This window comes from Onychomys torridus, chromosome 20 (assembly GCF_903995425.1).
Source record: "Onychomys torridus chromosome 20, mOncTor1.1, whole genome shotgun sequence".
In the NCBI taxonomy this organism is placed as follows: Eukaryota; Metazoa; Chordata; class Mammalia; order Rodentia; family Cricetidae; genus Onychomys; species Onychomys torridus.
The window spans coordinates 41,306,898-41,334,359 of record NC_050462.1 but is presented as its reverse complement, the minus strand read 5'-3'; positions in this window follow the sequence as shown (position 1 = coordinate 41,334,359).

Sequence of the window (27,462 nt, the reverse complement as noted above, 5' to 3'; positions counted from 1 at the left end):
ATGGGACATGTGTGTAACCCGACTCAAGGCTCAGGGAATATCACAGAAGTGGGGACAGGAAGAATGTAAAAGTGGGAGACAGAGGAGGGGTGCCCTGAAATGCCATCTTCTGGATATGACACAGCTACCCACTCATGACCTTATAGCAGCTGAGATTACCTATACAAAATTACGCCATTCAAAATCCAGTGTGGATGAAGGAGTTGCTCACGAGGTTCCCTTCCCTAGTTGAAGAGCTGTTGGCAGTTGATGGTGGGCAGGGAAAGAAGAGTCATTTTGTGGAAAGAGGAGTCATTTTTCTTTGTGGTTATGGCCACCAGTAGGTTTCCTGTGTTCCAGTGGACGGCTCTACACTGGTATATATATGATAGCACTGACTATATGAGGTAGGAGACATGAACATGAGGTTGGAAGCAGGATGTGTTGGCGGAGGGTCTTGTGGGAGATGGAGTAGGGAAAGGAAGGCTGTATATAATCACAATACATGATATACACAAATGTAAACACTCAAAGTGTAAATAAAATATTTTTTTAAAGAAAAGCTAAGAGAAGACCTAGCCTCATGTTTTCAGAAAGATGTCAACTCAGACCTAGAATGGTTCTTTAAATAGAAGTGATATGCTTCTTCCTTTAAGAAGGTAGAGAGGTTTTTTGTTTTTTGTTTTTTTTTTTTTTTTTTTTTTTTTTTTTTTTTTGGTTTTTCGAGACAGGGTTTCTCTGTGTAGCTTTGCGCCTCTCCTGGATCTCCCTCTGTAGACCAGGCTGGCCTTGAACTCACAGAGATTCACCTGCCTCTGCCTCCTGAGTGCTGGGATTAAAGGCATGCGCCGCCGCAGCCTGGCGAGAGGAGATTTTATTGATGTTCCTCAAATAGCAATCAAGTTGAACAGGACATTTTTAAAGCTCTAAGGATTAATGAGCTGCAAGGAGCTTTGCAAGAAACATGAATCTATGGTTCAGTGCATGTTCTTTCTATCATTCTCTGATTTTGCTCGCCCCTTTGTCTTGATATTTCTGAGTTCTTTCTATTTCTAAGTCATTATTATTGAAGTCTTGTCGGAAAGGCCGTTCAGAAGAGAAGGAAGAATGCAAAGAGGCCTGGTCATGTCAGAGCTGTTGACTTAAAGGCACAAACGGACCTAGCTCTCAGATGGGGATGGGGAAGAATGAGGGAGAGAGGCACCTGCCTGACCTACATAGTGAGTGGAAAGGAAGGGTCCTAGAATGCTGATTTCCTGCTGTCTTCGTCAGGAAGCCCTAGGTTGATGTGAACAAAGCATGTACCAGGGCCATTCCTGAAGACCCAATGATTATGTGTTCCCATCCTTTGCTGAGCCCGTTTTGGGCTCATTGTAGCTCAGCATGCCTATCAGGTTGGGAACCCCAGGCCTGACTTGTGCATTCTTATTGCTGCTTTGTGATGATATATTGTGTACCCTAACAAAAATTGCCCTAAAGCTCTAAGGTCTCTTATTGTGCTGAGATAGACCCTCATAGACACTGAGGACCAGAGGTGCTAACCCAACTGTGATGAACAATAGATATGTTGATGACTAGAATAAGAGACACCCAGGTAATTAGTAAAGCATTGTGTGCAGAACTCCCTGTGAGGGTGCTTCCTGCAGAGAACTGGTTTTCTTCAACCACGTGTCCAGGCATCGTCCAAAATATTGCCGGCCCTACGTAGTACAAGCTAGGACAGAGAACGGGGAATTGACTCTCACATCCATGGACACTGAAGCTCCTGGTTCATAAGCAGTCAGACTGTGGGACTTAGGTCTGTGTGTATATTGCTCTCTCCTTCTCCCTTTTCTCAAACCTTTGGGCTCAGGCTGAATCACACTACTGGCTTTTCAGGGTTTTGGGTATGTGGTCAATGGTGGGAATTCTCATTTTTTAGAATGACACAAACCAATGTCCATTCTTTCTACTTCCTACATATCTACTGTCATCTACCTGCCATTCATTCATTCATTCATTCATTCATTCATTCATTCATTCATCTATACATCTGTCGGTCTCTTCATCTGCCCATTATATGTCTATCTTTTCCTAGTGACTCTGTTCCTCCTGGGAGCCCTGATTAATAAGCCTAGTTTTCTATGACCCTGTGGTCTGGGTCTCAGACTTTTGACTACTCTTTAAGGGACAGAAGAGTTCTCTTTGGTCCCGTCTTTAAAAACTTCACCATTTCTCTGGATTTTCACTATACCTTTGAGCTTCTAAGAGCTCATGTTCTCTTGTCATACTTTCTTCCTGAACTCAGTATAATGACTGTGGGGGACCAGCCCCCACATTTATTTACCTCAGGGACTCTTGGAGAATAAAGGATAAGAGACTTAGAAACAGAGGACAGAGAAACAAACAAACAAACAAACAAACGTGCAGGATAGACTTGAATGGGCCTAGATCTCCATCCACCAGCCCAGAACCTTATTCCAAAGGTCTGTTTATAACAATGCCAAGGGGTGGAGCAAAAGCCCTCCCCTTTGCTAGTTACAGTCAAGTGTAGACCCTTACAAACACCTGGTACCCAGGCCCGTGGTCCAATCAACCTCTTATGCAGTCCTGCTGGGTACAGCCACTAGGAAACCTAGTGGGCTCCAACAAATGACCAGGAAAAGGCTTTAAGAAGCTGAGCCATTCATTTGGAAGAAGTTTCCGAAGCATGAGTTACCGGAAAGGTCAAAGAAATAGATTGCATTTGTTTATTCATTCAACAAAAAATTCTCTGACCCCAGCTTGGATGGGTGTGGCCGATCTAGTTTCCTAGCTTATGTGACTTCTGTGGTCATCGAGGGCTTCATATTCAGAAGGGCCTGCCGCGGACTGGATCTCAGCTAGACCACCAGACCGAGGGAACGGGGTGAAGGTACTCAGGATAAGTGGGATTCGGCGAATGACAGACAGCCATAGACACGAGAGTATGTTGTGAAGCTGTTGTAATTTTACTCAGACCAAGTAGTGAATTTTATATAGTTACTTGGGGAAACACGGCAATCGGCCAGTAAGGTGATAGACATAGAATCAACAATATCGTCATATAATTTTTTTCAGAATGATTAACAGATCTCATGAGTATAGTCTTTACTTTTTCTTTTGTGGTTCCTCATCTGGACAGAGAACATTACGGCCCTAGCTATAGTTTTCCTTTTACATTTTTGTTTTGTATCAAAATTAAACCCTTTCCATCATTGTTTTAACCATGGTTTTATTTGTGTGAAAATATTTTAACCTTTGCCTGTGGGTGAGAAGGCACCAGGGGGGTCGGTACCTAGCTAATCTTTCCATGAACTGTAACTTATGTCATTTTGTTTTTATACCATTATGATTTACACATCGGTTCCCATGTACGTCATAAGCTCCCATAAAAGGTAATGGCTCTAAATAATTATTATATCTAAGATTAAAGTTAGGGGGTTGTCATCATCGACCCTTGATGAGAAACTTTATTTGTCCCTGAATAATTTTTGTAGGAATGGCTAATTTCTGTAACTGCTTCCTCGCAGCTGCTGTTGGCTGTGCGTGTGAATTGCCTATGAGTGCCTGTACCTTTACTTTCATTCTCTCTTTGCTAGAATCTCCGTCCTTCTGAATCATAAGTTCTTTCTGTTCTAAATTATTCATGAATTCCCCCAAACTTTGGGGACCCTCTTGAATTGTTGGCCTAAGAGCTTGAATCATAGGTGGGGGTATTGAAGCCATTTTTGAGGAATCATTACTCTCTTTATGGGGCACATCAGGAACATTAAGAGTTAACTTCTTGGAATTAATACACAAAGAAACAGCAATAATTACAGCTGCAAAGAGAAGAAGGCAGAGTGCCAGCCAGCCTCTGCAAGCAGATCTGTGTGGTTCCGTGTAGCCTGGCACCTTGATTCGGGCAGATTGATGAGGGGTCGCTGGGGGCATAGACCCGAGGGCCGCGAGACCCCCTTTCCCACGTAACTACCTCATCCAAGGCATTTGTCACGCGGGCGACACCGTCGTGGGTGTGGCAAGGGCCCAAGCTTATTTCAGTACTTTGATGTGGCCTTCTTGAAGTTCTTTACAGTTTTATGGTTGAACATGTGTTTCCTAAGCGAAGTTGGAGGGATAACACCACACATGCCTAAGCAGAAGACATGCCAACAACACACATGAGCGCCTCTTTCCCAGTTACCCCATTGACACAAATCATGGTGCCCATGAGTATGAAATTCTAGTAGATGCGTGATGTGGGACAGTTTGATGAGACTCCCGGGACTTCAAGATGAGTGTACTAGATATGCAAAGGCACTGACAGCCCTGAGTGATCACGACTTGTCTCCAGCATGGAGAAAAAGACAGACTTGTCTTAAGAAGCATGACGGGCACAATTGCATCCTCTTTGAGCTCTGCAAGTTATGCCGTTGAAAGGGAGGAGTGATTTCCTTTCAACCTGGGGTGGTTTGAATGAAAATGGCCCCCACAGGCTCATAGTGACTGTTGCTATTAGGAGTTGTACTCTTGTTGGAGTAGGTGTGGCCTTGTTAGAGGAAGTGTGTCACTGGGGGCGGGCTTTGAGGTTTCAAATGCTCAAGACAGGCCCAGTGTGTGTCTCTTTCATGCTGGCTTCCAACCCAGTTGTAGAACTTCTGACTACCTCTCCAACACCATGTCTGCCTGCACACCATCATACTTCCCACCATGGCCATAGTGGACTAAACCTCTGAACCTGTAAGCCAGCCCCAATTAAATGTTTTCCTTTATAAGAGTTGCTGTGGTCAAAGTGTCTCTTCCCAGCTCTAGAAATCCTAATGAAGACGCAGTCATTCCATATCCTCTAGTAGGCTGATGCCACCCAGCACTGGTAGAATGGGCATATATAAAGAAATGAACATAAATAGTCGCATTAGCTCATGTAGCATTTCTGCTACTCTGGAAAGACTATGCAAATGCATGTGTGAGCCATGACACCCACACTGCAATTTTGAGGATCCCGTTTATAGTCTCATTTAACGCTAGCAAAAGGCAATGTACAGATGGTTTAAAAAGTGATAACTCACAATTTAAAATGTGTTGTTCCAATAATATTACATAGGAAACAATAATACCATTAAACAAACAAACACAAAACAAGAGCAAGAGAATACACAAGGGAAGCACTTTAGTTGTTTTAATAGAACCACTTTGTCTTGTCTGTTTGTTTCAAGATGGCCGCATTGTTGTTATTTAGTGTGAGTCCCACAGCTCCACAGCTGGATTTGGGCCAGGCATTGTGCTGGGAAACAGACGGGTAAAGGTGAATAAGAGTGGCAGACAAATTTACACTTGAGCAGCAGTAATTGCACATTGATGATGTGATGAGAGGTACAGAGAAAAGACACGGTGTGCCCTGGGAACACAAGACTGGAACAGCCTGCTGTGGTCTTGCTGATGACTGCCTAATTGAAGGCCTTTTTCTCTTGCCAGTGAAATGCACTGCCTTTGTAGACTAACACTCTCACACCTCCATTTTCCAGTTAGAGATGAGAATAACTCGTGCCCAGGGCTGAGTGGATATCTGCAGAACCCTTTTGGAAAAAAAAAATTTCTTCCCTGATTAAAAAAGAGAGAGATATGAGAGAAATGTGTCTGGAAGAAACCCTCCCCTTCTGTCTTACTTCAGATATAATGTGAGGGTGTGATGGTTGGTGACACAATAGCCATTTTGAAAAGGCTATTTGGTAAAGGGCAAGAAAAGGCAGACACTCACCCGTGGCTTTAACAAAATGTGGAACCTCGGAGACAGCCCAGAACAGCATGCATACAACATTTGTCAGGGAAACTAAATCCTTATTGCTAAAGAAAAGTCTAGCTGGGCTTTCTATTGTTAGCGGTCAGGACTTCTTAACTCATACTCAGCTGATCCATGCAGTCATAGGGGCCTCCCATGAGGAAGTCACTTTCATAGGAATTAAATTTCTGGGGATTTGGGATGATAGATTTCCCTGCAGAGAGAGAGACAGAGACAGAGACAGAGACAGAGAGAGAGAGAGAGAGAGAGAGAGAGAGAGAGAACACCCAAAGCAAACATATTTGAAGATCCCAAATCAAGAAGGGACTTGGTTTGTTTGAGAGCCTAGCATCCTACTGAATGTGTGTAGGGGGAGAGAAGTTTGCTACACCCACTCTTTAAACTTACGAATAGGTAAGCCAAGTGATGGGCAGGTACCAAAGAACACCAAGGATAAAGTCCCCGGAAGCACGCTTCCTCAAATACACTAAAAGGTGCAGTTATGAAATCTTGGCTGATTTCCTAAATGATAAAAATAATGAGAAGCACAAAGGCATCGGGAACATTGGTGTGATGAGTGCGGTTTTCAGTTGGAATCCACTCAACCTCCATGCCAAAGGTGTTGCCTATCTAATACCTGATGGCTCCTCCAGATAATAGCACCATGGGAAGTAAGCCTGGCAGAGCCATTATCATCACTGTGTTTAGCCATGCACCATTACTGTCATTAGAGTCTGTGCCAGTTGTAAAGCAATGCTTTACAAACCAGAAGCATACCTCAGAGGCCCATTTAAACTAGTTTACACAACCGTAGTGATTTTCTACAATTTGTGGGAGGAAAGGAGGAGATGAAAACCCAGACTCTCGAGTTTGAAGCAGAAAAAGAAAAGGAAATAGCATCATAATTGCTTATATAAAAAAATTGGTCTGGAGCCTTTGAGCACCGCAGAGCCATCATCTCATTAATTCTCCTAATAACTGCATTAGTCCTGAAGCTGAGAAGAGGAAATTAAAGTAATGAGCTATTGAAGGGGCTCATCCGCAGGATGAATGAACTAGAGAACAAGAGAAGTAAAACAGATGTGATGAGTAGCTTCCACATGTCTATCCTTGTTGTGCTCAACCCTTGGCCCAGGATGGGCAGGAAATGAAGGACAGTATGGGGAAGATGCTGCTAAATTGTGAAACCAGGGTCAACGCCCAGCTGGATGTCATCATTGGATGTCTTTGGAAAGGGAAGATTTCTGAAGCTGCACTAGGTTGTTCCATGGAATCCAGGGAAAACCAGGGGCCATCCAGCCTGAGCTGCTGTGGGCATTGACTGCTTTTTGCTCTTAGGTTCTCTCTCCCTCTGCCTCCATGCATCCATGCATCCATCCATTAATCCATGCATCCATCCATTAATCCATGCATCCATCCACGCATCCATCCATCCACCCACCCATCCATCCATCCCACCCATCCATCCATCCATCCACCCACCCATCCATCCACCCACCCATTCATCCATCCATCCACCCACCCACCTACCCATCCACCCACCCACCCACCCACCTACCCATCCACCCACCCACCCACCCACCCACCCATCTACCCATCCACCCACCCATCTACCCATCCACCTACCCATCTACCCATCCACCCACCCATCTACCCATCCACCCACCCATCTACCCATCCACCCACCCATCTACCCATCCACCCACCCATCTACCCACCCACCCACCCATCTACCCATCCACCCACCCACCCATCCACCCACCCACCCACCCATCCATCCACCCACCCACCCACCCATCCATCCACCCACCCACCCACCCATCTACCCCAACTACCCACCCACCCATCTACCCAACTACCCACCCACCCATCTACCCAACCACCCATCCACCCATCCATCCACCCATCCACCCATCCATCCACCCACCCACCCACCCATCCATCCATCCACCCACCCATCTACCCAACTACCCACCCACCCATCTACCCAACTACCCACCCACCCATCTACCCAACCACCCATCCATCCACCCATCCACCCATCCACCCATCCACCCATCTACCCAACCATCCATCCACCCACCCACCCACCCACCCACCCACACATCCACACACCCACCCACCCACCCACACATCCACACACCCACCCACCCACCCACCCATCCATCCACCCACCCACCCACCCATCCATCCACCCACCCACCCACCCACCCACCCATCCACCCACCCACCCACCCACCCATCCACCACCCACCCACCCACCTACCCATCCACCACCCACCCACCACCCACCCACCCACCCATCCACCCACCCACCCACCCATCTACCCACCCACCCACCCATCTACCCATCCACCCACCCATCTACCCATCCACCCACCCATCTACCCATCCACCCACCCACCCACCATCCACCCACCCACCCACCCATCCGTCCACCCACCCACCCACCCACCCGTCCGTCCACCCACCCACCCACGCACCCGTCCACCCACCCATCCACCCACCCACCCATCCATCCAGGGAACATTATTTGAGTGCCATTTTTATGCCAGGCTCAGCTCCAGCCACTAGGACCCAGCAGTGGCTAACGAGACAAAGCCCTCCTGCTTCTGTGGTGCTGCCATTCTGCAGGAGGAAAACAGGCAACAAATAAGGAAAATGTGCAGGAAGAGAGAAGCAGCAGAGTCAGACACCTGTAAAGGACGTCACCGGCAAAAGTGAGGCGGGAGGGCTGTGGGGATGGTTCAGCGGATCAAGTGTTTGCTGAGCGAGCTTAAGGATCTGAGTTCAAGTCCCCAGCACCCATGTAAAAGCTGGATGCCATGGTGTGTGGTGTAACCCTAGTGTTTAGGGAATGAGTGAGGGGAGGCAGGTAGCTCTCAGGGTTTAACTATCTGGATGGGGAGCTTCCGGTCCACTGAGAGACCTTCCCTTCTTAAAAAAAAAAAAAAAAAAAAAAAAAAGGAAAGAAAAGGTGAAGAAATTGAGAAATGGCATCTCAGTGTCAACTGCTGGCTTCTACATGCATCCACATGCCTGAGCAAACGTCCCCATTCACCCCCTAAAATAAAATAATGAAACAATGAAGAGGAAAGAGGGGAGTGGGAGGGCCCTTTGGCTGGGAAGAGCAGAGTCTTTAAAACAAAGTTTTGTGAGAAGTTGACACTATCAAGTCTGCTGAGGCAAGTGCAGGACAAGCAGGAAGAATTCCACATGTCAGGACTGCAAGGGACAGCTGGGACACGTGCAGGAGAGGGCCAAAGAACCGAGCACATCAGCCACCATGCCAGGCTCTGCTTCCACGGAGCCAACTTCTCTCCCTCCCCCTCCCCCTCCTCCCTTCTCCCTTCTTTCCCTCCCTCCCCTTCCTTTCTGTTATTATTTGCCTTAAAAAAAAAAAATAGAGGAGCTAGAGCGATAATTTATCAGTTAAGAGTCCTTGCTGCTCTTGCAGAGGACTCCGGTTCAGTTCTCAGCACCGCCTCTGGATGGCTTGCCACTCACTGCCAGTAACTCCAGCTCCAGGAGAGCCAAGGCCTTCTTCTGGCCTCCATGGGCCCCTGCACATACATTGCACACTCAAACTTGTACTTGGGTAAGAATTAAAGATTGTGGACAGTTCCAAATCTTGAATGACTTTATTAGCATGCTACTTTTGATTTAGGGAAACATGACTCATCAAAGTGACAGGAAATGGTGATCTTTTTAGCCTGACCAGAGGTGAAACCCAGGCTGATGGGGAACAAGAGGAGAAGCAGGGGGGTCTATTTTGCCAGTCTTCTGAAGTATTTTCTCTTCTTCCTCTCTTCCCTCTCTTGGTATCTCTCTCCCTGTTTCTTATTCTAGGGCAAGTGTTCTCACTACAAGGGGCAGCAGTCACATGCGACCATATGTTGGAACTCTTATATGTATCATCATAAAAGGCAACAGGCATTTCTCACAACATAGAAACCATATTTGTGACTTGCTTTGAAGGGACTGCTACCAGTATACCCCTCTTTTCCTATCTGCTTAAAGGGCCAAAGCACACAGCTTTATGGAGGGGCTGACAAGCAATGGTAGACAGACATTTCAAAAAGTGGTGACATGTGTATTCAGTGTTTTCTTCTGAGGGAAGTTTCTTATCTCTCTCCACTTCCCCCCAGCTTCTTAGAGACCACTCATTCCCTAGCGTCCTCTAAGAGTCTCTTAAGACCAAGCTGTTTCTGGAAGATCATTCATTGTTCACGCTGTTTTTTTGTTTTGTTTTGTTTTTTGTTTTGGTTTATCCAGGAAGGGATTTTGTCTTCTGCTCTTGGGTTGAATTTGAAAGGAAGGTAGTAACAGAAGTGAACATTGTTTTGTCAATTGTATTTGCTGGCTAAATCCAGGATTTTGTTACCTTCATGCTCAGCCTGACTTTAAAACCGAAACGACAGCAAAGGTATTTTAAAAGATAATACTTGGTGTCCTCTCTCTTTCTCTGTGTATATGTGTGTTTGTGTGTGTGTGTGTGTGTGTGTGTGTGTAACACTCATAGAAATTACAGAACCCAGGACAGAGCTTAAAAATGCAGAAATTTGTGATATAATAGGGTAGATCTACAGAACTGAACTCTGTTTAAATATCTCAGCCCAGTAAGTTTTCTTCAAAACTTAAATGTACACCCAACCTTACACCACAGCCTGTCTTAGCTATACACCTGGAAGAAATGAAAATGTGTGTGTCTACACACTGACTTTCTCTATCCATGGCTGCTCATAGCAGTGTTAATCACAGTGGCCATGAACTGAAAACAAATGAATGTCTATCAACTGGTAAATGGATAAAAAAATAAATGTGACATCTATCAATACGAGGCATAATTGGTGCTTTATACAATAATATTCACTACTAAAACATATCACGTGTAAAGAGACAGATGTCAGATGGTAAGGGCTAGTTACCACTCCAAAGTGGACAGAGAAGATGCTTTAGGAAAGCCAGACTATTATTCTAAAATGGGTTGTAATTCTGAATATATTATGTTTTTCCTGGAAGCTATCAGATTGCATTCTTGAAACAGCTTATTTTCGCTATATAAACTAGAGCACAGTTGTGAGAAACCACATGTCTCTTGTGAAATGAAAACAGAGAGTTGTGTTTTACCCATTTTAATGCTCACCTGTATTGTTTGTGAGCAGCACAAAATGCATGCTAACATTCCTATCCGAGCAGAAAGGCATGAGTCATTCTCCAATTGTGCTCGTTGATATTCTCACTTCAGCAGCGATAGGGTGAGCGTTGCTGTTTTTCCAATATATTTTATTAAGTACACGGTTTTGATGAAGTACCATACATTGGCACATGGTAACCCAGACAGCCGTATTATCAATTTGTTTGGTTACACTTGTTCATCTTGCCTCTTCCATCAACGACGAAATCAGTGCTGCGATGAGGGCTAGACTCTCACTCATTATATCAATTGCGTAGACAACGAGAGGGCTTAGTGACCAAGCCTGAGGACCTGAGTTCTAGCCCAGGCATCTACATGATGAAAGGAGAGAACCAGTTTCCACGGCTGTCACCTGACTTCCACATGCCACCGTGGCAATGCATGGATAAGACACAAATAACTACATGAATGTAATTTAATTTTTTAAAGAACTGGAAAGTTAGGGTTTCTATGGCTGTGATAAAACACCATGACCAAAAAGCAGGTTGGGGAGGAAAGGGTTTATTTGACTTATACTTCCATATAGTTCTATCATTGAAGGAAGCCAGAACAGGAACTCAAACAGGGCAGGATCCTGGTGGTAGGAGCTGATGCAGAGGCCATGGAGGGGAGCTGCTTATTGGCCTGCTCTCCATGGCTTGCTCAGCCTGCTTTCTTATAGAACCCAGGACCACCAGCCCAGGGATGGCCCCACCTACAATGGGCTGGGCCCTCCCACATTAATTAAGAAAATGCCCCACAGCTGGATCTCATGGAGGCATTTTCTCAGTTGAGGATTCCTCCTTTCAGATAACTCTAGCTTGTCAACTCCAGTTGACATAAAACTATTCAGGACAATCATCTACCCCACCTTTCCAGATAGACCTATAGTTCCTTTTCATATTAAAAATAAAATGTATTGGGAAGCTGAGGCAAGACAATTGCTGTAAGCTTGAGGCATCCTGGGCTACCCTGTAAGTTCCTCTCTCGATATAAACAAAATAAAACAAACGGGGAAAAAATAGAAGAAAACAGTCTTCTAAAACTAAGATTTTTCTTTTGGCCTTCTCATCTTTATTGAGAACCCTGACCACCACTCAAACTCTGGCCTGTTTAGAGGGGGAAAAGCTGAAGTGTGCTAAGGAGCTGAGTTAGCCTCCTTCTCTTGGCCCAGACACAGGTCCATTCAGCTGTGAGTCTTCCCTTGTCTTCCTCTGTTATCCCTTCAAGGCATGCTGTGGTGGTTTGGAAGAAAATGGCCCCCAAAGGGAGTGGCATTATTAGGAGGTGTGGCCTTTTTGGAGTCTGTGTGGTCTTGTTGGAGGAAGTGTGTCACTGTGGGGGGTCTTATAGATATATGTGGAGGTCTTATATATGCTCAAGCCATGCCCAGTGTCTCTGACCACTTCCAGTTGTCTGCATATCAAGATGTAGAACTCTCAGCTACCTCTCCAGCACCATGTCTGCTTGCACACCTCCATGTTCTGTAACACAAATCTTTAAAGGTCTTATATTTAAAAAATCCCAGAGACAGATATTGGGGTGAAAGCTGAAAGATCAGAGAAGCAGGACAGCCAGCCACTAGCTTATCTTTACAAAATCCCCAGCCTCAAGAGAGTGAGTTCCTTGTTTCCTCACACCTTATAAACCTTTCAGTGTCCTGCCATATTACTTCCTGGGATTAAAGGCGTGTGTGTGTCACCACTGCCTGATTCTGTTTCTCTCATGTAGCCCAGTGTGGCCTTGAACTCAAGAGATCTGGATCTCTGTGATCTCTGGATCTCTGGGATGTCTAGATCTCTGCCTCCCTGAGTGATAGGATTGAAGGTGTGTACCACCATTGCCTGACCTCTATGTCTAATTTAGTGGCTGGCTCTGTCCTCTGATCCCCAGGTAAGCTTTATTGGGGTACACAACATATCACCACAATGTCCCACCATGATAATAGACTAAACCTCTGAACTGTAAGCCACCCCATTCAATGTTTTCCTTTGTAAGAGTTGCTGTGGTCATGGTGTCTCCTCACAGCAATAGAAACCCTAACTAAGACACATGTGTCCCCAGCCATCCTAGGTGAAGAAGAGGCTACTCATTCCTTGAATGGATGTGATTAATGTTATATGTATGCACTATGGTTTAACTGGGTCACTCAAAAGTTCCTGCTTTGGAGACAAGTTTTAAATTTATATGTTAATGGTATTTGAAGGTTGGGCTTTGGGAAAGAAATTCAAATTAAATGTGGTCATGGAGCTTGGCACCCAGGAGAGTCCTGAGCTCTGTCTCACCATGTGGTACCCTCTGCCAGGTTATGATGCACTGGATTCCAGTGCCCATCCTATAAAACTGTAAGCCACCTATCTCTGTTCTCTAGAGAGTTCCAAGCCTGAGGTTGTCTGATAGAAACTGAAAAGCAGAATTAAACTTATTTAAATATCTCAGCCTAGTAATTGGCAAGTCCTGGAATAGTGGCTGCTGGCATGTTCCCTGATCTGTTTCCTGACATAACTGCAAAATGATGGGGCCACTGGCAGCCTCATCAAAACTTAAACGCATACCTAACCTTTCATCCCAGAAGAAAGTGTAATCTTCTAAACATTAAGGTCTGTCTTTTGACCTTCTCATCTTTATTAAGAACCCCAACAGTTCCTCAAACTCCACCTTATTTAAAGGGGAGGAAATGGAAGCGTGCGGAGGGGCTGAATTAGCCTACTCTGAAACCTTAAGAGAGACAGAGTTAGTATATAGTATTTAAAATCCGGCACTGCCAACAAACAAAAAGATGGACACTTCTTTTAGTGCAGTCAACCTCACTGGAACACTCAATGCAAGCAGATGTGTTCCATGTGCTCTGTCGTCACTAGTAGGAAAACTTCCACAGCCTTCTCAGCCTGAAGCAACACCAGGTTCTGGTACTAATTGGTAGGGTTGGGTGGGGTGGGAGGAAGGAGTACATCAGAGAACATGCCAGGGGCCAATAGCCCTGGACTCTGCAGCCTGCTCTCAGAACTGAGCACCTCTATTTCTGCTTTCATAGTTTCTCCAACTCTCCCTTCCCACTGCAGGCCTTATTCCCCAACCCTTCTTTATTTTGTTTATTTTTTGAAAAGTTCTTATATGTATACAATGTATCTTTTAAAAAATATTAATTTATTCTCGTTTTATGTATATTGATTTTTTTTTTTCCTGTGTGAGGGTGTCAGATCTTGGAGTTACAGACAGTTGTGAGCTGCCATGTGGGTGCTGGGAATTGAACCCCAGTCCTCTGGAAGAGCAGTCAGTGCTCTTAACCACGATAGTATCCATCCCAGTCCCCAAGGGCCCCACCCCCATCACATTTCCTGCCCAGCATACTGTCTTCTTTTGCTTTTTGTTTTTTAGTTGGTTAGTTTGCTAACAAACTGAGTCCTATTAGTGCTCAATGAGGTCAGCATTGAGGCATGGGGAACCTTCCAGTGGCCATCCCCAAAAGAAGAGTGAATCTCCCTTCTTCTCCAAAACTATTAACTGGAAATAGCTTCTTAGCTGTGGGTGGGGCCCCAGAAGCCCTTCCATGTTCCATGTTGGAATTTTTACCCTGCTTGATCTGTGTGGGTAAGCAGAGCTCTTGTGAATTCACATATGCAGTAGTGAGGTCATGTTGAGGGGCTGTTCTTCCCCAACCACTTACATATTTTTTGCTTCTCCTCAGTTATGTTCCTTGTGGGAAGGGCTGGGGGGACGGGGGAGGGAGGGAAGGGGGGGGGGAGGGCCGAGAGCTCGAGCGCCCTGTCAGTCGGCAAGGGGAATGTGAGCTCCTTTCTCTCTAGGGATCCAGTTGCATTTTGTCTACTTCCCTGTGGGTCATTTTCGCTGCCTTATGTGTTATTGATCTGTCTTCTTATCCTTGAAACTTTGTGATTATGGCAGCTTCGGCAATAGGTGCGCAAACGTTGCCTCCATCATAAGATGTTGTATTGAAAAACTGCCAACATCATGTTTTCAGTAGTGGCTCTGAAAATGTCTACATGATTGAGTTTTGTGCAAGAGCAAGTGTGACTATACACGGGCTCCACCAGTTTGATGGTGCAGACTGATGCCACCTTGCCTTTTGTAGCAGATGGAGATGGCTTGTAGAACCCCTGGCCGCACAGTGTCAAGGGAGATTAGGAATTTTGCTTCCTAAATTCCCAGAAGCAAGACCCTGGTTTGCTTGCTTCTCTTGACTACTCGAGTCTAACTACAAAGTCTCCACTCTAGATTCCCCTGGGACAGGGGAGTTGTGAGGCAGGGTTGCTGAGAGAAGAGAGAGACTGGGCTACCTCCAGGGTTACTGAGGGAGTGTCATGAAAAACTGCACAGTGGAGAGCAGCTGACTCCAACTCCTCCCAGTGATGAGCCCGGGGAGCTGGAGTGCTCAATACCTGATCATACTTTTGACCATAATCTGAAAATGGTGGGTCTTTACCTTGTCACTTCATCTTATAGTAAACAATTATGATTTCTGGGAATCATTATAGAAAATACTAGCAACAATAACAATAATAACCATTTTTATTAACTTTTTGAAGTTAGCATATAAAATAATGGGTTTCCTGGGTTTAGTCCCCAGTACCAAAATATGGATTTTATTATATATTGATATACATGTTTTATACTTAGTTCATATTTGCTCCTTACTACCCACCTTGATCTCCCCTATATGGATATAGTCCCCACATATATATTTCCTTCTGGTGTGTGTGTGTGTGTGTGTGTGTGTGTGTGTGTGTGTGTGTCTGAATCTGGCTTATTTTGTTTAACATGACAGTGGATAGTTCCGCCCATTTTCCCTTCAGCCGTCATAATTTTACTCTTCTTTATAGCTGAATAATATGCCACTGTTTCTATATGCCACATTTCTTTATCCATTCATCTGCTGATAAGCCTCTAGGCTGTTTCCATATCTTGGTTATTGTGAATAAGGATATGTATTTTTTCTTTAGTACCTGTATTTGTCTCTTAATAGTTGGCAGTGACAGCTGATGTTTAAAATGAAGTAGTCCAGGATACTAATAACCTAATAAAAATTCAACTAAAATACCTTATTATTTTATTATGCAGGTGAAGAGCTTAAATTCAGATATGTATAGATTAAGCCTACATACTTTTCAGCCCCGTAAACTGACTTTATTAAGGAATAGAGGCAAATTTATACCTCAGGTAAGTTTTAAGCTGTATGGGTCGACACAAAAGTAATTTTTGTTATTCATGTCATTTAGCCATCGTGTTATTATATCCACAAAGGGTTCTATTTTTAATAATAATTTCTGTGCAGACCCCAAGGATAATGTATGAGGCCATGACTTCTGAGCTAGAAAGCATTCTCTGTAAAATGTCTGCTTAGGGAAATGGGAACTAAGCCTCTCCAGGACTGTAACACCAAGAACTGGAAAAGGAAGACTAGACATTTCTTTTGTCATTTCTATCAAATGATTAATTATGAGCGCTATACATCAAACACCTGAATGCCCAGGCATGATTCTAGCCATGTGCACAAACTGAGTCCCACACACCAACATCACTGTCCATCGCCAGGAGCTCACATCACAGATGAGAAAACTGGAACTCGGTGTTTAAATTTTACTGTGTCCTACACCAGTGCATGATGGGCCCTGAGTTGGACCAGAGCTCCACTCCCATCAACACTGCACTGAGGGGAACAGGATGTGGCAGTCCAAATCTGGAATCCCAGCAGTGAGGAGGTCAAGGCAGGAGGATGGTGAGTTCAAGGCCAGGCTAGGCTATATAGCGAGACCCTGTCTTGAAAGACAATGAGATAAAGTAGAAAATCCACCAGATGAAATGTTCCTGCAATGGAGTCCACCAACTATTGTATTATGGGATAAATTGTTGCTGCCAGTACTGTGACACCAAGATACACACTTGAATTTATTTGTTCGTTTTAAGCATTGTTTCTCAAACAGAAACACCCATCCACCTTAATTCCAGTTGAAGTTGAAGGACTGGCATTTTGTATATGAATTCAAGGCTTGAAACTCAGACTGGGCTCTGAAGGAAAAAAGACATGATTTGTTCAGTAACCTGGAAAAGAGGAGACCCCAGGACCACAAACTTTCCAGAGAAAGCCCAGAGTGGATGATTTCCACATAATGGTGCAAGCGTTCAAATTCAATGATCCCTGTTCTTTGAAAAGAATAAATGCAGCTATTGGGAGCTGGTAAAACTTGGAGGGAGGAAGACGGGGTCTGACGCCACTGCTTCCTAGAGGCAGTAAACAGGACTGCGTGTGCGTCTTGCTGTGTCTAACAGATGATGTCATAGGCCTCAGAGCCAACAACTTCATTCCCAGGACAGCTACAATGTTTAAGTGAGTCATTGCATCTTCTGAATTTGCATTACTCAGATGGAGGCCAAGTTCTCAACTGGAGACTCATTCTGCTGAATGATCAGGGCCAGGTTGACAAATAGGATCTGGAACCTTCCAAGTCACTAAGGAAAATCACCAGGCAAGAAGCCACATGACATGGCTCAGATGGCTAAACTCAAGTACCTGACATAGGTTTGTGTCCCAGCTCCCTTTTCTCAGATATACTGGTATCAAGAAGATTGGCTTAAATGAATTTACAGTGTTCTAAATATATGCAAAGCCATCAAAATATGCCCAATTCAGTTTTAGCAAATTCCATTGTTTTCTTCCTCCCCCTTCCCCACCTCTGGGTCAACTCAGTTCTTGCCCCAGGTTTTCAGAAAGGAATAACTCACTTCCAGACTATCAATACCATGTCTGCCACAGTGCCTACTCTCCCTCTTGCCAGGGGACCCTCTAGCATTTTTGCCAGAAATAACACAAAGAAGACTTTTACTCTACCCGAGAATCTCTCTGTCCTAGGGGACATCCCCAGATGGCTTGTGTTCATTATAGTCTGGCACTGTCAACTTTCTGGCTTTATTTGTTCATTAGGATGTTTGTTAGGAGCTTGCTGTATGCCAGGTTCTATTCTGAGTGCTCTCAATATATGTGTGATGTATGAAATTATGTTGACTTTATCTAGATAAACCAAGACCCAAATCAACGAAGAATCTATGAAGGGTCACACATCAGGTAGAGTAAATGTTCAGATCCAGCTTGGCATGTTTTCCAATCATACAGTCTTAGTTCCAACCCTGAGACCGTTCCCTTCACTCTTCATTGAGTAAGTCCTGTGAAAGTCAAAGTCCCAATTTGAGCCTGCCATCTTGTAAATAAAATCTGTAGATCAGCTGGAGAGTAAACTCACATGGGTGTGGATAGTCACAGCCCATAGGCCCTCTTAGAAGCTATTCGTAGTCTATCCTGTCAGGTCTGAGTTCAAGAATGAAAAAATAAAGGAGTAAGCCCCTTGAAGTTGGGCTTGGTTACACAAGGTCTGTGCAGACCCTTAACAATTTTCACATTGTTTCTCATGCCTGTGGACATAGTAGGAGATGAGAAAAGATTTTATAGGTAGGAATCATTGAATATGATTTCTTAACTCCGGCAAATAAAGTTCAGAATACCAATACCTTCCCTTGGTGGAAAAGGAAGTAGAATTGTTCTTATACTCAAATCTCTATGGAAACCTAAGTAAGTATTCATCACTTAGCTATTGCAGTCACAAGTTCCCGCCTCAGGTGGACCCCCGCTGCACTACATTCACTTGCGGAAAATATAGAGTGGTGCTGTATTCAGTGACATCCAGAATACAAGGCTGAGGAGTGACATCACATATCTTCCACCAGGGTGAGGTCTGAGGTCCCGGCCTGGCTGCATGTCGATCGCCACTCTGCTCCTCTGGTCCCTTTAGCATCAAAGTTGGTCTCTCCTTCAGTGCTGTTCTTGAGGTTTTCATGACCTTCTAGGGAACAGGAAACTTCTAAAAGTCTGTAATGTAGTTTGATGTATAACCAAAGCATTAACTTTTCCCCACTGAGACCTGGGAACTTGGATGCAGGGCTACTCCCTCCAAAACCTTCTTGTCTACCCCTCTCTTTCCTGTTTCCTCTTGAACTTCCTTCCCTACGTTCTTGTTCTACAGATAGGGTGATGGACAGAGCCACTGCTTGAAGGAAAAGCTTGTTCTTTTTTATACAATGCCTGTCCCAAGCATCCTGCTTGTCTGAGTTTACAGAATTCCTGGGCTATTGGGAGATAGACAGTCTCTTCAGCTACGCACTGCTTTGGATGGATCAGAGATTTTCCCAGTGGCAAGGAGCTCGGGATGGGAAGGCTGGGAGAAGATATTTGTACTGTGAAAGCACTATCCTGATGAGGATTGGCTGAAGAACTCAGCATGGCATTCTCCCTATGAGAATCAGCCTGAGAATGTGGGTTTAGGAGCAGGGATGGCTGGATTTCTATACCTTTGACAATTCAAGGGATTTTGTGTCTCTTCCTCAGTTTCCCTATCTTTATAATGGGGATAAATATACCTATTTGTATGTGTCATCATTTTGAGATGACATGAGATGTAATGTGTTTTCAATTTTTTTTTTTTTTTTTTTTTTTTTGTGTGTGTGTGTGTGTGTGCGCCTGTTACAGATAATGTAACTGGGTTAGAGAGGTGGTTATACTCACTGTTATTACAGGTCTGAGAACAGGAAGGGGGAGGTCTTAAGGGGAGTGAGCATCTTCTACAGGTACTTGTGGGAGGCACGTGGCAGAAAAGGCACTCTGGGTAAAGAAAATATAGTTAGCAGAGAAAACAGACAATTCCCTTTTTATTATCACATTTACCAGCTACTAAAGTAGCATTAACTGAAGATTGGAATAGGCTTTTTGTTTTTGCCCATATGACTAAGTTTTCCCTCTATTACTAACAAAAAAATCTATAGGTTATAAAAAAAAAAAAAGGAACGTTAAGGCAAATTAATAAAATTAAAATCATGCATCTAGTCATCTTTGAAATATAATCCTATTTTTATTTTTAATGCTGAAAATGTAAATGCATACGTAGCAATGTTTTCCATTTTACCCATTTTTAGGGATTCTTATTGCTGTGTAAATCTCTGGAACTTCAGAGAACTGAATCACTAATTGAAAACTGAAACACTACAGTTATTAAGTGAAACTTCCCCTTCTTCCTTCTCCTTACAACAGCCCACACTTCACTTCCTGGCTGTGAATTTGCCTGCTCTAGGCACCTTGGTAAGCAGACTCTCACAGTTTGTTCTTTCACGGCCGGCATGTTCCACTTACAATGCAGCTTATCTCCTGTTTTGTGTGGAAATATTTGGACCTGCCATTGTTGACTTAGCCATTTCCCCACAGTAGAACAGAGAAGAACTTACACCGAGGAGTCGTTAACCACAGCCCAGAATTCTTACAGTTAGAAAAAGTCTTTGAGAGCATTCGTTGTTAATTTTTATGGTATATTTATAGAAGTGCATTTGCTACGCTAAAGGTATGTGCACACCAGGACTTGGATAAATTCCACCACCAGCCCCATTCCAGCCACCAGTTTCTCTTCCCCGTGGTACCGTGAGTGCTAGTCTTCTGGCTCACTTGTCTCCTCCCTCCTCTTCTCCCTCTTTCTTTCTTTTAACAACTCAAATTGGAGTCACTCCGATCCCTCATCAGTCACTGCCTGAAGCTCACGGAAGCAGAGACTCCTCAGCAGCTACAGCAAATCCTTCCTCACGAGAGCCCAGAGGGCTAGGGCATCAGACCTTCACGCTTGAAGAAGTTCAGGACAGTTAAACTAATCCCGCCTCACTGCCAGATCCCAGGCTCCTGGTTCAGGATTTTCTTGGTCTTTGAAGATACATGGTTCTGTGACTTAGTGCCTCAGGATACAACTTATACTGACTAAAGAAACACGCCTTTGCTGTCGCTCTTTACATTCAGCTCCTAACAATACAGTTAAAATGATAACATGAGAAAGCCCATGTAGCTCAGCATTTCGTCCCTACCAAAAAGAACCAGCCTTCACATTTTGACCTGTGAAGATGCTTTAATCTCCTAATTAGGAAAACCACAGGTGTGCACACTAATTGCCTCTAGTTATTGCTGTTTGTGTTCGTGTGGTGATAGCATATTTTCAAACAACACAGGTTCTCGTGTTTTCCTGGTTAGATGTCAAGTACAAATGTAACACATCCTTGGCACATTCATTCTTAGTGTTAGTTCCTAAAAAGTCCGCCTTAGGGGGCTTCCCAAATAAATAAAAATCAATAAGCTGGGACATCAACAAAGATGTAACTCCTAGAGGTTATTTTGAATAGGACCAAACAAGCTTAGCAAGCTGAAGACAATAGGTGGGGGCTAAATGCTCCTTAGAGGGAAATATTAATTATCCAAGGTATGGCTAATTGTTTCATAATGTACACACATGTGCACACACATGTGCACATACATAAACACATACAAATGTACACACTCATGCATACACACTCACACACACTCATGCACACATACACATGCTCACACACATACTCATGCACACACAGTCATACACACACACACACACACACACACACACAGAGCAGTGGAACACCCCTGGTTGAGGAGCCATCTCCTTGGCTGTCCTTGGCTGGCTGTTCTGTGCCATGAGGGTCTGCAGGTGCAGACGTGGCTTTTGGTAGTGGGGTCTCACAGCTCTGAACCGCAGGTTCCCAGTCATAACCGCTGACTTCTTTGCCTTTCATTTGTGCCTATCAGTAAAACCTCATTTATGAAATGCCGCTCGCTCTGTCTCCATCTTCCTCTTTTTATTGTTCGTCATGTGGAGATGGATTTGCTGGTGTCAGCAGCCTCTGATTTATGACTGTTGCTGGAAGCGGGCAACTCTTGACTTGATTCTGCCGCATGGGTGGGAGGGTGCTGTGGGGAGAGCCGGAGTGGGTGGAAACTGGAAAGGCATTTCTTTTTTTCTGTTTCTTTGGACTACAGGGTGTCTAGCCTGGCAGTCATCACATGCTAGGCGATGGCCACACCACTGACTCATATAGACTCACAAGCCACAGAAGAAACTTTTGTGTTTCCAGTAGCAGCAACCTCTCTCCCATGGGGTGAAACTTGGTTGCTGAAACTGGAGGGGAGCTTTCCTGATGCCTTTTTTGCATAAAGCACAGACACAGATTTACAGTGCATTTACAGCAATATCACCAGGTCAGTGAATAGGAGAACGTCTAAAACCAGCTCAGTTGGGGAGGATAATGAGAATGACCCAGAGACTCACTTGCAGTAAAAAGAATTGGGTAGAAACATTCAACTTCAGTTCTTTAAAAGAGGTCTCTATGACAATGATCAGGTTTGGGAGTGAAGGCTATAGTGTTGGGCTCTCTAGATGTTTGTATTCTTTGTGTGTATGAGTGTATGAGAGAGAGAGAGAGAGAGAGAGAGAGAGAGAGAGAGAGAGAGACAGACAGACAGACATACATACATACAGACAGACAGACAGACAGACACACGCTATCTTCTCAGTTTTGTTGAGAGAAGACACTCCCTGCTCCATCAAGACATCGTTATGCGTAGGAAAAGACAGGCTAAATGGTCTCTTGCTGTAGTTACAGCTCCTCCAGTGATTTTGGATTGAGTTAGTAGTGAAATTTGGTATGTCGGGGAATGATGCATTCTTACATCATTCATATGCTTTTGCTATCCATTGGGGCAAACCTCCTCTATGAGCAAGCCATAGTTAGGCTAATAGAAGTTGAGAGATTTTGTAGAGTTGAGATGGGCCATCCAAAGTCAACCAGCACTCACCAATCCAACGCCTGACCTCAGACACAGAAGTAAATCCCCTGAAGACTCGAAGAGCTCAATGGAACTCAGCCCAAAATGCTGACCCACAGAACTGTTCACTAAATAAATATTTGCCAATTTCAGCATCTAAATTTAGAGTGAGGGCACAGAGCAATAGCTCACACAACTTAGATAGTTCATCAGTATCAAAATAACCCAGCAAACCAACAGCTCTGAAATCTCCAAAGAACAGCAAAAGCAAAATAAAACCTCAATGGCTGAGCGCTCCTGCCCCCAGATACATCCTGCCTTCACATATCAAATGATGGTGAGTTTTATATGTTAATGTAGTTAGGCTATTAAGCCCAGTTGTTCAAACAGTAGACTAGATGTTGCTATGAAGATTTATCTATCTATTATCTATCTATCTATCTATCTATCTATCTATCTACCTACCTACCTACTTACCTACCTCTACACATCCATCTATCAATAATCATCACTGAGTCAACAGACTTTGAATGAAACAGATTATCCTCCATGTTGTGGGTGGCCTCAATCAGCCAGTTTCAACCCTGGAAGCATCCAGCTCTCCTGAGGAGAAACGTCTGCCTCCGGCCTGACTTTAGACAGACAGGAGGAGACACAGCCCCATTGTGCAACTGGCCTGCTCTGGGGATTCCCTGCTTGCCAGTACAGAGCAAGCATTTTCTAACTTCTTGTTTTGGCTTGCCTGTTTACTTTAAATGAACATATACGTGCATGCCCACCATATGTGTGTGTGTGTGTGCACACACGCGTGCGCGTGCGTGCGCACGCATGTTACACATGTGTAGTATGCAGAATCCAGAGCAGCACAGCAAATGTCTTCCTCTATCACACTCCGCCTTTGGGCCTTGTAACAGGTCTTTCACTGACCCAGACGGTTACTGTTTCAGCTAGTGATCTGATAGGGAGTTCTTGGAATCCATGTTTCTCCTCTCCTTTCTTCATCTCGTGGTTACAGGCATGTGTAGCAGTTCCTGATATATTTTTAAGTGGATACTGGGAATTCTGACTCAGGTCCTTATGTTTATACAGCAAGTGTTCTTATTCATTGAACTATCTGCCCCACCCCCAAGCTCAACCTTTAAAAGAAAAAAAATGGAGATAGAAGAGGTCCATATTCTTTTCTCCTTTGTCTATCTCTTGAAACTCTCTAGAATGTTCCAGAGCAGACTTTTGGGACTGCTGGGCCTTCAAGCTGTTGTACAAACACCCCTGGTACTCTGAAGTCGGAGGGTTAGTCTCTGAATCTCCCTGGATCTCAGCTTTCTCTAGAAATGCAAAAGTTCTGATGTGTGCAAGGATGTCTCTGGCTTGCACATTGCTTTATGACTTCTTAGTTCCAATAAAAATAGTCATTGGCATGCCATTTGTGAGCTACTTTGTCAATGGTTAGTAGCTCAGTTAAAACCACCCTACAGATTTGAAATACTACGTTCATTTTACACATGAAGAAATGGAGTTTCAGAGAAATTATTAGGCGGTAGACTCAGACATAAGCTCCAGTCTATGTTTCCCTCACACTGTAGCGCTCCTCATGAAGCTAACAAGTCACAAAACCTCACTTCAGATCTTCCTTGACTTCTTTCAGAAGTTTGTTACTTCTCAGGACTTTTGACCCGAGGGTGGTCCTGTGGGTCGTCAACTACTCCTGTAACTGGCATCATTTTGCCTTTTAAGATCTGGTCTGCTAGCGAATCTGAAGGTTCTCCAAATGCAAATGACTTCTTTTAGCATGTTTTTATAAGGTACATTTAAGTTCCTAAGTGGGTATCCTTATGAACCCTTTTAAGGACTCTGTCACAGAAATAGGAAGTGCCCACAAACATGGCAGCTTCTCCCTTGCCCTTCACTGTGGATGGGCAGCCACTGGCATCTATAAACCCTACTGATTTCCTCTGAAGGCACCAAATGCTACTTGAAAGGTTAGCAGATTCTGCCCCATCAACATAGTATTCCAAGGATCTTTTCTTCTATTCCTTTCTCATAAAATTACCTGTACATGTCTTAGGTGCATGTCTAGTTGTATTGATTAAACACACTCAACATGAGACACGTTCACTCGAGAAGAAAGATTGTCTCCTGTGGGGTAGAAAGACGGCTCTTTGGCAGAACCCTCCTATGCCTCCAGGCCCTTCAAATCGTACCCTCTTAAGACCCGCCTCTTTGAAATGATGCCATCCTGGGCCCCTCTTTTGTTCTGTTACTTTGTGCCCACGGAGCACTCCAGAGCTTGCATTTTGTTCCTGTCATTACTGCTCTGTGTTCGCGGAGCCTCACATGCCTGACATCAATTTTATTCTTCCAATATGAAGTGTCAGAAGGTTAAGGTATCAAGCATCAATGGCTACATTCCTTTCACAACACACATTCTCTCATTTACGAGGCAATATTCTAGCCATCCTCAGATGGAAGCAGGCTGCCTTTTCCAGCCTCTGCAGCTGCGTGCTCCATTTTTTTCCTGATAAGGTAGTCTCATTTCTGTCAAGGTTTAAGTAGCTGCTCTGATTGTAGAAGCTTTTCTGAGAGCAGATTTATATACAACGGCAGGCCCTTCTCCTCCTTCCTGTTTTAGGTGATGAGCAGGTAGTTTTCTGGGGGTGCCCACTGTGTTTTGTTATGTTGAAGATGAAAACCTTGCAAATGTATAAATGGAGTTTCTCAAAAGCACTGCGTTTGTGCTTCTCAAAATACATAATAAAACACGACACTTTCGATCGTCCTTGCAAACATCTGTTACTCAAAATTTATTGTCCACCGCTACAGATGGAGTAAGTGGATTAACCACGGGGTGATTCCCAGAGCTCTTTTAGTTTGTGCCACTTTAGGAAACACCGTTAATAACATGGGATCACATGGAACATATGAGATTTTAAAAATGGATGAACGTGATCAAAAGAGCAAGCTCATCTATCTCCAAAAGCCAAGCCCTGTGACACAAAACAACAAATCCCCCCTCGCCATCAAACCAGAAGGAGCTGCCCATGCAGTAGTAGATCTTCCTTGTAAAGTGTGTTGGGCTTTTCAGTTCCATTTTACAAATTCCATCCTATTTTATCCTGATCTTACGTATGAACAGATGACCTCGTCATAGATTAAATGCATCAAGCCTGTGGTTTTTCTTGATGGACTTTCTGTAACCAACTGGTTTCCTTCCTGCTTCTCTTATCTGGTAATGGTGAATTGTCTTGCTTCTTAGCAGTGGACTTGTATGTAAACTTGTAGTTTTAAAGCTTTCGATGGATCTAACTTTTTATGGGAGTCTAATGGGAGAAAAAGATGTCTTCTGGTCTCAACATAGCCACTGTACTCAGGAACACGCTGCAGCTGCCGTTCTCTGCATAAGTCTTGCATAAGATTGGGCAAATCAGGGATGAGGGCAGGACCTGTGAGGTCCCTCTCAAAGGAACTATACACAGCAGTTGTTGGTGGTGGTGGTGTGTGTGTGTGTGGGGGGGGTGTTGTCATTTTCTTTAGCATTGTGGCAAATGATAAGTTGCTTTTGCTCCAGTGTATTACTTCACCCCCATTAAGGTAAGAAACTCTAATTGACTCAGTGTATCACACATGGAAAGAGGGCTTGAAAGCTGGAGGGGAACTTGGTTGAGAGGAGAGTTTTCAGAGAGGGTAGGAATGGGATGGGAAAGGAGATGGGGGATGAGAATGATGATAATTCATTGTATAAAAATGAAACTAACCAACAGTTAAAAATAAACAATAAATTAGAATTCCTGCCAGAAGAGTATAGAAATGATAGGAAAATTCACCTGTTGAAAGAGATGCATCGAGGTAAAAAAATCTACTTACGGACATTTAAGACGTGCCTCCAAGACGGTTGAAACACAACACACTTAGTTTGGTTTCTGTCTACCGAGAGATATGGATGATTTTTATGCAACATCTTTATACAAGATCAATACCTACCCAGGGTTCTGACCTGCATTAAGATCTAATCCTCTCCCTTTTTCTGTTCCTGCAAGCAAGCTAGTTTGTGTGTTTATTGATTTAACTTCCACGGCAGTAAAATGAGTGATGAAGGAAACCCTGCAACAGGAAGTGGTCTGCTGGGTGAATGGCCCGTTGTCCTCTGTGCTGCTCAGGGATGGCCCTTCTCACTCTCTGTCCTTTTGGCTAAATGTAAGAAGGACGTGTGGAAATCTGCCCAAAGATATCTCATTATCATAGTAAAAGCAACTGACCCCCAAGGAGATATCTGAAGAGGTGGGTCAGAGAACAGAAGAGTAAAGATGAGGAGGTGTGCTGACCTCGGACAAAGTGAAGTATTCTCTGATGTTGCAAATCACTGGAGTAGCTCAACTCCTTTAGTTAGGGTAGATGTATAACAAATGACAGTTTGCCAGGTGAACAGGAAAAGAATAGCTCTTGCAGATCACCATGCTATCATACACTATCAAGAAGCAGTAACATGATTTGAATTCGAGGAGGGTTATCAGCAGGCCCAGAAGGGAGGACATTCACTTATAAATTGATAAGGGCTGGAGTGCTGGCTCGCTCAATGGTTAAGATCACTTGCTGCTCTTGGCAGGGACCTGGGATCAGTTTCTGGCTCCAACATGGTGGCTCACAAACATCTGTAATTCCAGTTGCAAGAGATCCAATACCTGGTCTGGCCTCTGGGGGCACTGCCTATACAAGGTGCACATATACACACGTAGGAAAAACACTCAGACACATGACATTAAATAAATGAATCTAAAAATTTCTCTTTCTCTCTCTCTATATATATCTTATATCCACATATATCCATATGTATACATGGGCATATAGATATATATACACATGTGTGTGTGTGTGTATGTGTGT